The sequence below is a fragment of the Plectropomus leopardus genome, chromosome 8, assembly GCF_026936395.1.
Source record: "Plectropomus leopardus strain MGB_pleo_1.0 chromosome 8, ASM2693639v1, whole genome shotgun sequence".
NCBI lineage: Eukaryota > Metazoa > Chordata > Actinopteri > Perciformes > Serranidae > Plectropomus > Plectropomus leopardus.
In genome coordinates, this window is record NC_142183.1 from 20,505,829 (window position 1) to 20,518,611 (window position 12,783).

The 12,783-nt window shown below is 41.6% G+C and overlaps 1 protein-coding gene and 1 long non-coding RNA gene across 7 annotated transcripts in view; one reads left to right on the forward strand and one right to left on the reverse strand.

The window, feature by feature from the left end:
* Positions 1 to 12,783, forward strand: part of LOC121947940 (fibroblast growth factor 18) — a 307,943-nt gene that overhangs the window by 271,957 nt on the left and 23,203 nt on the right. The window lies entirely within an intron of this gene.
* Positions 4,026 to 12,783, reverse strand: part of LOC148188930 (uncharacterized) — a 30,123-nt gene continuing 21,365 nt past the window's right edge. The window contains exon 3 of the long non-coding RNA XR_015777275.1: positions 4,026 to 6,901. This is a non-coding gene — a long non-coding RNA (uncharacterized LOC148188930). The remainder of the gene's footprint in view (positions 6,902 to 12,783) is intronic.

Here is a 12,783-nt window from a genome sequence, read left to right on the forward strand (position 1 = left end):
GTTAAATGAGTATGATATATTGTTATGATGTTTTTATGGACTTAAATGCCAGAGGAAGAACAAATCACCCATCACTTAAGATTCGAAGATACACAATTGTTGTGTATCTTGTATCATTGTGTGTGGTGTGTGTTATGTTATAAGCAAGTACCAAAGACAAATTTACATTTTATGCAAATCTATTGGACAGTAAAATAATCTGAATTTTTGTTGCAAAGCAGTTCTGGTAAGAATGTTCCTCATCATCCCTGCCCAATACTCTTTAAAATAATATCAGAATCTTCATCATTTTAACACTGGACAATTAAATGACATAATTGTGTACTGATGTATGCAGCATGTACCAGTTTGTTTGATCCAAACATAATGATTAGACAAAGCATAACATCTATGTTGTGTTTGTAGCAAACAAAAAGGGGTACTGACGGGGTGAGTTGTAGGACACGTAAATCAATTAATTCAATTAAGGCAGTTAGAGGAATCACAAGAAATCACGTTACTTTCAATTATATAATCACTGTAAAGAAAATATTACCATGTGTAAAGAAAATACTTTAATTTTTGTTTTATTTTCATGCTTAATTCAGTACTTTTTAGTTATCCAGTTTTTCAACTTTCACAGGCTATATCAGCTATTCTTCTCAATATGTTTTTTTTTTAGCAAATATTAAAACTTTTACATGAGCAGGATTATTTTTGTCAAATTTCTGAATGCTCTAACTCAATTTACAAAAAAAAAAAAAAAAAAAAAGAGACACTCACAGTTGCAGTCTTGGTTGCCTTAAATGGATGGCACCAGTAATATCAGCTTGGCTCAGTCCAGTCTAAAAGAATTTTATCAAAGCAAGGTTGTAGTAGATGAAGAAACTTAAATCAGGGGGATATCAATTATAATAGCTACATAAACAATCATTATTATAAGTAATACCAGCAGTTATTGTCAAAGAACTTGAATGACTGGACGGAGTAGAATTCTATAAATGTCACAGTGGCATTCCAGAATGCCCTGTGACATCACAAGGCCTTAGAAAATAAGATTTCAAGGAAAATGCAAGATAGAAAACATCTAGTCCTAACATACAATTCATTTTCTACAAAAAAAGATAATTTTCGTTGTTGTCCTTGTTAGAGGAAGAGTTAGATAATAGATGTTCATGTACAGCAAAGCAACACTCACAACGGAGCAAACATTCAAAGTCAAAACACAGGCATGAGATTGATTATATAAACACCATTTAAATTTTAAGAGATAGTTCAACCCCCCCAAAGTTAAGTTTGGTGTAAGGTTTAGAGTGTTTGAGATATCAGCCTAAAAGATGTCTGCCTTGTCTCAAACATAATGGAACTAGATGGCACCCAGCTTGAGGTGCTCAAAGCCTAGAATACAGTAAAAATAAAAAATACATTTGAAAATCTCATCAGCAATGTCTCTCTCCAGAAATCATGACCCGGTTACTAAAGATAATCCATAGACCTTGTAGTTAGCAGTTTCATTTAGGAAGTACTTTCTCTCTTCTGAACTTCACCATCACCATGTTAAACATCTATTTTTTAATGGACGAGAGGCTTGTGATCTTGACACCGTGAGATGTAAACATTGGCATCACCCTTAGTTGAGCTGTAACATTAGCTAGCTCAGTGGTGCTACGTGAGCTTGCAGTAGATGCACACGACCTTCTGCACAGTGATACAGTTGGAGGATGTAGTTCAGTATAGAAAGAAAATAGATCCTAAATTAAAGGCTCACAACAACGTCTGTGGCTTACCTTGTGTTACCGTGTCATGATTTCTGACTTTGACCACCACAAGCTGAGTGCCATCTAGTTCCATTTTATTGGAGAGAAGACACCTCTAGGCTGATATCTCCAACACTCTGCAACTCATTTTAAAACAATTTAGATTGACACAAGACACAACTGTTCCTTTAAAAAACCCAAATCAGCAGTGTGTAAGAATGGTTTTTTTTTTGTTTGTTGTTGTTTTTTTTTACCTTAGTTGGTAAAAATGTGTAATTCTTTACGTTTTGTGAATTATGTTCAGTAATGACAGCCAAATACGTGTATGTCAATAACAGTTTAGGCATCCAAGATATATGATATTTTTCGTCTTTTAATTAGAAAAGACAGCAGCATCACAGGCTAATATAGCATTAATAGATAGTATTACAATGTTACAACATCCCCAAAATCAACGACTCTCCCTTCTGCACATATTGTTCTGAAAGTGTAGCCCCCTGCTCACCTCCTCCATAAACCCTGAGCTATCCCGGGGATACACATGACTTACTGATTGAGTGTAGACAACCTGATAGCAGTTTAGGATCACAGTAGAGTTAACACACTGTCAAATGCCATGCAATGAGCACCTCAACAGGGGACAGATGAGAGTAACATGTGAGCATATGCTGGGTGTGTGTATGTCTGCGCATAGTATATGAGAGGGGTGAGTGTGAAATGAGCGCGTATCTTGTATGTGTGTATGTATGAGTGAAGTGTGTGTATACGTCTGTTTGTGTGTGTGAGGGCTACCCTGCTCAGGGCATTGACTGAATTGTTTCCACATGTGTCTTAACGCAGAGTTCTGGGCGGGTTTGGAGGACAAGGGAGGAGAGGGGGCTGCTATAGTTGGTGGTGGGGGGGTTCAGGTTTCACAGCACCATGCAGCACATCTGGGCTGCGAGAGCAGAATTAGATTTCCCACGACTGAAAACACATAGCCTACACACACTCACATGCGTCTGCACACACCTTGATAAACCACCATTGGTACACAAACATCTGTGATGTGTAAGCAGCAAGCATGTGCTCACCCACGACCACAAACATGGCTACAACACAGAGCACATGCACACACACTCCACTGCCTACCACACACATTGTACAACCAGCTACACACAGCTCCTCATTTATTTTATGCAAGGGCTGCTTATTGAATCACACTCTGTTGCTTTTTAACCTTAGTCTTTCTTATCCTTAACACACACACACTCACACACTCTGGCATGCCCCCCATACACACACTCAAACACCACTTCTTCCCTGGCACAGCTGTCCCAAATGCTGCGGGCACACGGGCGTTTCACTGGCACGACACATGGAAGGAAAATCTGAATGTGTTCTCACTAATCATTCCCCTATTCCACCCAGGGAGAGAGAGGGAGAGAGAGAAAGAGAGAGAGGGAGGACTAGAGGATGAGGACGGAAGAGTGCAAGGACTGGACGACCTGTGTAGCAGGTGTTGAAAGGTGAGGAGGCAGGACACAATGTGGGCATCAGAGCGAAAACATGAGAAGAAAGAGAGTGACAGAGCGGGATAAAAGCAGGTTAGAGGTGAATGGATAGGGAGAGCGGGTGGGAGAGGGAGAGAGAGACGGAGTGAGATGGGATAAATGGGGGCATGCCAGTTCCATAAATGTTTAATTGCCAGCAGGTTTATTCATGTTAAGAGAAAGAGAGCAGAAGAAAGAGAGAGCTTAAACAGTACAAAAAATGTCTCGAGCCCCCAAATCTAATTTACACAACAAACAGAGAGAGGAGAGAAGAGAGGGCAAAAACGGAGGGGGAGAGAAGAGAAAAGGAGAGGGAGAAAAATGCTAATTGGCTACAGTTGGGCATGTCTGGCCTGAGATGAAAGAGGAAGAGGACAGAGAATGAGGGAGCAGGAGGGAGGATGAGTGTGCAAGGAGAGGAGTGAAGGAGGCAAGGAAGAGCATGGGATGGATGGATGGATGGAAGTGTCATTTTCAGTTTATATCAAAATGATGTGTCCCAGCCATCACTGTTGCTTTCTTTCTTTGCTCACACAACTGTTACTTAAGCTTCTGTTTTTCTTCCTGAAAAAAAAGAATGAATGAAAGTACTGAAACTTAAGGGATGAATATGTTAGAGCTAAAGGTCACTTTAATATTCTTGCACATTCTGTCAGGAGAAAATATGAATAAATACTAAATCACTTGCAGCCAGGTATAAATTGAACTACACCAGACATCCAACTATTTTCAGGGATCATTATTTCTCAAGTACTCTCACAACGGAATAGTAGTATTACATTTATTTAGAAGGCTCAATTTATGTTTTTCAGATACAAATTTATACCTCAAACACAAAGTCTCACTTCAAAATATAACTCACTGGTCAACATCCAAAGTAACAAATGTCTGTATGTTTTCTTTAGTGTATAATCATCTGAAAATAATAATCGTTGTGTTTTGTTACTTGAAAATGAGAGGTTCATATCTACAAAGAGTGGGTCCTCGTCCAGAACAGACAAACCAAATACTGGCTCTAGACTGGGCCTTTTGTGTTTTGGTAGTGGCCAGCATAGTTAGCAGGCCCTCCACGATGAGCTGGACAGCAGCAGAAAAACATTTTTTTTTTTAACCTAAAACTGCTTTATTCAGAAATTTTACTGGGTTAAACCACTGGGGACGTTTGTTTTGGAGAGGAAGAGACCTCTGAGAATAATTCGGCTCCAGTAATAACTTCCTGAACAATGAAGGAATCCTAACTGGGAGCTCAGGCTTGGCACATGGGAGAAGTTTCAGTTAGCTGCAATCTGAAATTCTCACCACAAGATGCCACAAAATCCTACACAGTTCTCCTTTAAAGTGCCTTAACTGCACCAAAATCAGTGCGAAAAAAAGCTCAGCTGTGTGGCAGCAGCGGCCATTAATTAACCCCATACAGTACTACGCAACAAAAATGAACATAATTTTCTGTCCCTTCACACACATTGAATGTTCATAAGCATCAATGATAACAAACTATATTTATGTAACATGGACTTAAAACACTTTAAGAACATTTTACCCTCCAGACCTCTCATGAATTACTCTGACACATATGGAAAGATTCAGTAAACATCAGACCAACTTAATCACCATTTGCAGCAAGCTTAACATTTTGTACATCTTTACAGTCATATCAGCGTACATCTATAGTAATTTTGTACAGACTTACTCGGAAAACGGCAACCTACTGCAATTGGAGGTGTGTTAAACACATTGTTGTGTTACACAAGTGCACTGCCTTTTAGTGCAGTGCTGATTAATTCAGTTCAACTCACAGGGGCTTTATTGGCATGGGAAACATACGTTTACATTGTTAAAGCAGGTGTGAAATAACATTTTAAAAATGTATGAACAATAAGTAAAGATCTACTAGAATTTGGCTCAGATAGGCTTACACATCGCTGCTGATTGGGTAACATCTCTGCCACACCCACTAAATGAGAGAAAACGTATGTCAAAGCCCATTGCAAACCACTTCACAATGCTCCAAGGAAAAATGGTGTTTGACCCGCAAACTATGTTGCAAAATGGTGTACATCATTTTCAGAGTGATCGAGTCCCAGGTGAGTTGTGAGGGAAGAAAGCACTTCACCTCCTGCTTTCTCTCATGGTATGTCCTCTGGAGCGCCTCTCAATTTGGGGATAGCCGACAAGGCATAGTGCCATCTAGTGGCTCCATTGTATTTTCTACTTGGCTACACATAATTGAGTTGCCACCATCTCTCTGCTGAGTTATCCCTCTCACGGTACATTTAAAGAGTCTTTAAAAGGGAGAACACAATTCAAATGTCAGTCATGCGATGGGGGTCACACATGATTGACATTTGGTCGGTAGCTACTGTTCATTGGGCTAAGTGTTGAAATGGATGAGAGGAAAGGACGGGCAGCGTGGTGTTGTATTTCACTATTCCAGTCTTATTTACACTGCAGCAGTGTTTCTCCATCTGTAGATGCATTGACTTTGAATGGAATCCACAAATGAGTCAGATTGGACTTTCCCAGCTGTGCAGAGGTTTGGCGGTGTCTGCTGTACTGGTGCAGGGATACTGGAACTGTTTTGGCTTGGCGAGTCCTTCCTGAATTGAAACAACTCGTAACCTCAGCCGCTGCAGAAAGGGCTTAAAATTCTCTCGGTCCCAAGCGCAAAGTGTACCTCGCACTCCCTCTGTTTATGGCAGGACCCTCTCCCCCTCACCTCACCACATTTTGTTTCTCACTCTGTATATCTCTCCCATTTTGTCTCTCATCTCCTGTTCCATCACATTTTACACCTCCTCCTCCCTTCCTCAACTGTGTTTTCACTTAAGCTTATTCCTGTATTACCCCAGATCCCCCCCAAAAGCCACGTGTGGAGAGCTGAACCCAAATGTCACAAAGAAAACATGATACCTACTGAGTAGGTCAGCATTGTCCAGAGAAAGGTCAGAGTGTTTCCTGTGCTTGGCCAGCCTTTGGCCCTGGCTGGATGAGGATATGTGTGTTGCTGAACCAAAGGTAGGGACATTCTTAAAAAGTCTCTCCCTGTCTTTTTCCCTTTGTAACGCAGACCTATGTCTCCAGGCTGATACAGCATCTGTGCTTTGTTAAACATATTACTGTTACGCAAGAATCTGGGGCAAAGAACAACAACACTTGCTAAATATTTTGTTTATTGAAGTTAAAAATGCATTCAATTGCGGTCATGAATCCTGCTTGAGAACCCTTCACTCTGATTAATCATGAAAACAAAGCAGCCTTTAAAAGGAAAATAAACCCAAGGCAGGCCACTGGTGGAGAAATTGCCTTCGGTGTGTACCTGACTAGGTTTGGATTTGGGCCAGAACCGGGCCATGAAAGCAGGTCAGAGGGTGCTGTTCTGTGGGAGATCTATTTGGAGTCTGCTCCGTGTGTGTTTTTGTGTTTAGCGTGGTTTAGTCAGTCTCCGATTTACAAACATTTAAGGCCCTGCTGCTGCACTGTTTCATTTTTCATTTAGTCGCAGCCCAAGGCCATGTCCCAGATTGGAGACTGCTACACAGCACACCGCTGCACTCTGCACCGCACCAAGCCGCTTCCCCTCCTCATCGTCTGGTCTGGTCTGAGGAGATGAGGACCTGCCGGTGACCCCATAGCCTGCAACACACACACTCACATTCTTGCACATTTCTATATGCACGCTCGCACACACATAAACCTACACAGAGCACAGACATACTTCAGCACATGCACACAAACACACACGAGCGAGCCAAGAAAACACAGACAGATAGGCAGACAGAACACACACACGCAGACAACATGCGGAACAAGCCGTCTAATTCCACTAATGCGAAAAAATCTGCAGAGACAGACAGGTATGACACAGCAGCCACTACAAACACAAAGAGATTACACACACTCTAGTGCACAGTTATGTGTTTAGGAAAGTTTAACTCACGTACACACACTGAAATACCTGATAGCCAGTCACATGCCTGTTGTATAGTCCCACATACTTACACAAACACAAACAGGGACACACACAAGATAATCACACACACACTGATGCATGACCAACATATCTGAACCTACCTACACCTAAACAGAAATACACACACACACATGCGCACACACACACACACACACACACACACTCACACACAGTAGGTACAAGTGTGTGCACAGAAACACACACCTGTGGTTTCGGGCCAGCACACAGAACTCTTTAGTCTTTGAGCTGTCTGTCCCACTTAAAGTGAGTGCTGCTTGTGAAGAGGACCTGACAGACAGAGAAAACACACACATACACACCCACGCGCACACACTGCGATGAGTACACTGCTGGAGCAGAAGACCTGACTAAGCTGAATTTCCCCCTGCTCCCCTTTCCTATTTTCCATCTGCCTCAGCGTAGCAGAACCTGTGTGGGGAAAAATAATGCCCACCATACACACGCCATGCTTCACTTTCTCTACTCGCTGTGACACTCTTTGAAATACACACATGCACACACCGCTAATCCACACCGTCAATCTCTATAGTTTCCCTCTGCTTTCTATTCACTGATTTCTTTCCATGCAGCCTTGCAGTATTCTGTCTTCATTCCCAATTTTCCCAACTCCAGCCTTATCTCTTATCTCCTCTGTCTCTCCTCCTCCCTATATCCATCCCTTTGTCGTTAGTGTGGAGCTGTGTGGTTGACCAACAGCCAGGGAGAGACAAGTGCAGGAGTGCCGGCCAAACTTGCCTGCCTCTCCGCCCAAATTACATGGGACAGTCCCAATTACCCTGTGGCCAACCAAAGCATTTCCTGGGTTAGCGCTGGTGACGCGTGCCCCCCCTTTGCTGTGGTTACAGGGGGTGTCATTAGACGCTTGTTTTACTGCAACCCCAAGAACGTGCCCGCCGGCCGCATCCACGCCACGGGAAGCACGACTGCAACGTTCCAATAACTATGCTGAGTCTGATGGATGACAAATGGGAGAACGTTAGGGGTAGCGCTGGAGCTTGTAGTAAATTCCTGCTGGCCAAGAGGGAGATGCAAAGAGAACATTGCAGGGAAAATAATAAATTCTAGACCAGCTGCTAGGACTTCTGGGAAGCTGATAAGTGTGAGCTGTAATATGTTGTGAGAATCAAAACACTGGGATTAAATATAGAGAGCAGTTTTGACAGGTTATCCCTAATAGGTGTAAAGCACAGATGTGGAGGAAGTAAGTCATTTATGTTTGTTTTTGACAGCAATGCTAGAAAGAAATTTGATAAAATAAGTTTTAAAAAGCATGCAGCTGCAAGAGCTACACATGTTGGGAACGAGAGCAACGTTAAAGGCAATTTAGGAAAGAGGATAAGTTATGTTGTAGGTTATACCAGACTATGTTATACCATGACCTTTATGCTTACATACAGTACAGTAGGTGTCCTTGAGATAGACGTTTTTGCAGGTCAGGGTGCATGTAACAACTGGTGGAAAATAACAAGAAATAAATACAAATTCAAGAAGTACCATTTGTATTTAAACTATTCAACCCATGTTGTGTTGAATTCTTGAGGAGAGCATTTTTTCTCACATACCTCCATGATGAACGAAGAATCCAAAAACAGAGAAAATTCTTTATGTATTTATGTCATAGGAATGCACGTTTAACAACAGCAAAAGTTTTCCAAAAGTCCATTTACAAACTCTCACACAGCTCAGTATGCAGTATAATCCAAGTCTCGTTCATCCAGTCTTATGCTCAGTATTTCCCAAATATATGCATTTTTGTTGCTTGTTGCTTGTGTGTAAATGTTATGCTGTTTGTTTTAATGTTTGCTGTTGTGTTTTTAGTCTACTTGGTCTTTTATGTAAAATTCATCATGCTGCCGTCTTGGCCAGGATACCTTTGAAGAAGAGATTCTGAATCTCAGTGGGACTTTTCCTGGTTAAATAAAAGCTTTTTTTTTTGCTAAAACCTTACTATTTAAAACACTTCCGCATAAGCACAGGGGTACGACTTTCTATTAGTGAGACTATGTATGTATAAGTGTTGAAATAGTAAAATTGTAGAGGAAATGCATGTGTTTGTCAAGTACTAAGTATTACAACTGGATAAATTAGATTTTACTACACAAGTTGTGTAAGAGTCTGTAAACAGATGCTTTGAAGATGTGAAAAAAACCCCAAAGCTTTCTTCTCAAATTAATCATAACATGGGTGAGTAAATATTAACATTCAAATGGTCATGGGGGGATGGGATGACATATTTTACTTCAGTGTTTCCATTTAATATCACTTTATACTTTTCTTTATACACTGCATCTTAGGGGACAATATTGTATTTTTACTATTTACTACATTAATTTACAGCTCTACTTACTATTTACTTTGCATATTAAGTCTTTACATTTATAATTTATCACCAGCTTATAAAATATGATCCATTGTTAAAGAGCCTAAAAGTTTATATAGTAGATCATATTAGCTTCATCTCAACCAGCTAAAGTATAAAAATACAGTTTATGAAAATAACATATGACATATAACATATATAATATGTCATAGTTGGTGAAACTGTCACTATATTCTGAAAGAAGTACACGAGACAGATTGTCTGTGAAAGAAATCATGTCCCTCCTCTTTCTGCTGCCTTTTACAGCATCGCTAGATAAAGACTGTGAAGAAAGAAAGTTGGTCCGGCTGGTACACCCTTTTAACTGTATCCAACATGGCAGCTGGGTCACAAACGCTCTTATTTTATGTCTATACAGTACACTAAATATTTTTTCTGCACACATTTGAGGTGAGAAATAGGCAATGCAGTAACATAATCTTGATTCATGTTTGATCAGCAATACCTAATTTGACACTTCACAAGCTGTGATTGACAGCTTCGTTAGAGTCTCCTCGGCTGTGATTGGTCGTTCGTATGCGGTAAGACTGTCAGAAATGCTACAAGGAAATAGAGTAGGCAGAGCAGTATGTTTTTTTTCACACATTATCTGTCTCATTTGGTGCAGTGTAAATACAGTGACAGTTTCAGGAAATACGAAAAAAAAATATTGTTTTATGAAAGTTACCAACTACAGTTTTAAAATACTGCTTAAAGGATGAGAATGGCTCGCTCTGCACAGTCAAGGATTTAAAATCTGAAAAGCAAGATTCACTTTGCTAATACTTTTGTCCTTTTACTTTTGGTAATTTAACATCCTATTGTCGCTTAAGGATTTGAATACGTCTTGCACTGCACATGACACTGCACACAGTACAGTATGTCATAATAAAGATCAAAAACAAACTGAATTTCCATTTTTTTTAATTAAAAGCAAACAAAGTAGAATGAGAGTAGGGGATGGAGAGAAAGAGATGGATCTCATGGAGGAAAGTAGTCAAACGGAGAAGGGAAAGAGTAAGCGACTGACGCACAGAGCAGGATGAGGGTTTGGAGGGGGTGTCTGGCGAGAGGCAGAGTGACGTAATGGATGAGAGGAGCGAGGGATTAGCTGAGTGACAGAGATGAAGGGATGCTCTTTGGTGTCACCCGTCCTCACTCTCACTCCGTCTATCATTCATCGGGAGCATCATGGGGCTCTGTGAGTGTGTGGCAGCTGTGCATGCCAGCTGTGCGCAAGTGTATGTGTGTGTGTAATCAATTTGTTTGCATCCATTTCAAAGTCTGTTTACGCACGTGTGTACTGTATGTATTAATATTCCTTCTGTCAATCTGTCAATATTAATGTGCCCCATGTGTCTGTGTACAAATGTGTTTTGTGTGTGTGTGTGTGTGTGTGTGTGTGTGTGTGTGTGTGTGTGTTTTGTATGTGTGCGTCTGTGTGTGTTTTGTATGTGTGCGTCTACATGCAATGTGTCTACTTCTAGTTTGCCCATCTGGTGCTGCTATGCTGTGCTGCTCAGCCAGCTCTCTAATAGCTCCAATAAGCCTGTGGTTTGCTGCCTCATACGCACATACACACACATATATACACAGATATGTACACACTGGTGGATGAATACGCACACACATACTTACACAGTTAACACAAACCTTTACACACATGCTCCTCTCGCTGTTATTCTTCTTCCAAGAGAAAGAGGCCGAAAAATGACCATTTATTTACTTTGAGCTCTGGGGCTGCGGCAACACAGCCTGCCAGTACCAGAAAAAAAGAAAGAAAGAGTCAAAGAGCGAAACAGAGGAGGGAGTAGGAAGGCAAAAGGTGGGTGAACAACAGGAGAGGACAGAGGGAGGAGCGGTGGAATCACGAAAAGAATGAGCCAGAAGGAGTTACAGGTTGAGAGAGGGGGAGAGTTTACTGGTGGATGTGGAGTAGCGAGCTGTGGTTTGGTCCGGTGCAGCTTTTGGTTGTGTTACAATCTGGCTGTGGCTTGTGTGGGTTGGGCTGAAACGAGCAGGGAAACAAAGCCAGGCAAGAAAGTAGCTGAATTCACTTGAAAACACACATTACAAGTGTTTAATAAACTTATCTTCCATTTGATTTTCGGCCACATTGAGGTTGTGAAAGTGTTTGATGAGACGAATTAAGGTTCAGCTCATACATTTCAAATATTTTGAGCCGTGTTTATGTTTGTCCAGGTCTGCTGGAGGGAGCACTCTGCCCTGCCCAGCCTGGCGCGTCTGTTGGGGCTCCGATCAGTAGCAGAGTGTCTTTCCAGCTAGCAGAGCCACGCTGGGCCAGTTCCAACAAACTGAGAACTTATTTACATTTGTGGGGGAAAATACACCTTTTCAAATATGCCTTATAAGTCATTTCTACCCAGAGAAATATTTCTACACATGTAAACAGGACAAATTGTCAACTTAACTTTGACGTGATTCCCCTGGATGTGGTGGATTACACTCAGATTCAAAGCCAGGTTGTTCCAGTTTGTCCAACAAAACAGGTCTCTCTTCAACTAGATGTTTATTTGAATCCCCCTGGGAAAAGCCAGGTGTTGCCAGTGTACACAGGCCTAATGTGGTTTGGGGAGTTTACCTCAGAGTGCAGACTACAGGTGCTTGTAGGAGTGAGCTGTGCTGCTCCGAAGATAAGATGCTGAGGTGGGAGGAGAGCATGTGTCCCACAACCCCTGAGCAATATGGTCCGAGTCAGGACAGAGATTCAGACAACCAGATTGACTGACTGACTGACTGACTGACTGACTGACTGACAGATACGCACAAACACACACTGCCTGTCTACTCTGAAGGTCAAGGTTGCCACAGTTACCTGCTCTCTCTTTCTGTTCCTTCTTCCGCTCGTTTTCATCCCTCTCTCTCCCTCCCTCGTCTTCTGCTAATCTGTTCCAGAGCATTGTGATCACATGGAAAAAAACATAGCAAGTGCACATATTTCCCCCTTAGCCAAGAGTGAAAAAAACACACACGGGGTTGGGTGGGGTTTAGGGGAGGGAGTGTGTGTGGGGGTGAGGGGTTGGGGTGGGGGTGTATGATGGGGAGGAAAAAACGAAATAAACTGTTTATTCAAAGGCAGCGCTGAGCCCTTTTGTTGTGGTGGGGACCTGTCTTTTATTAGCAGCCTGAAAAGCCTTCAAAGGC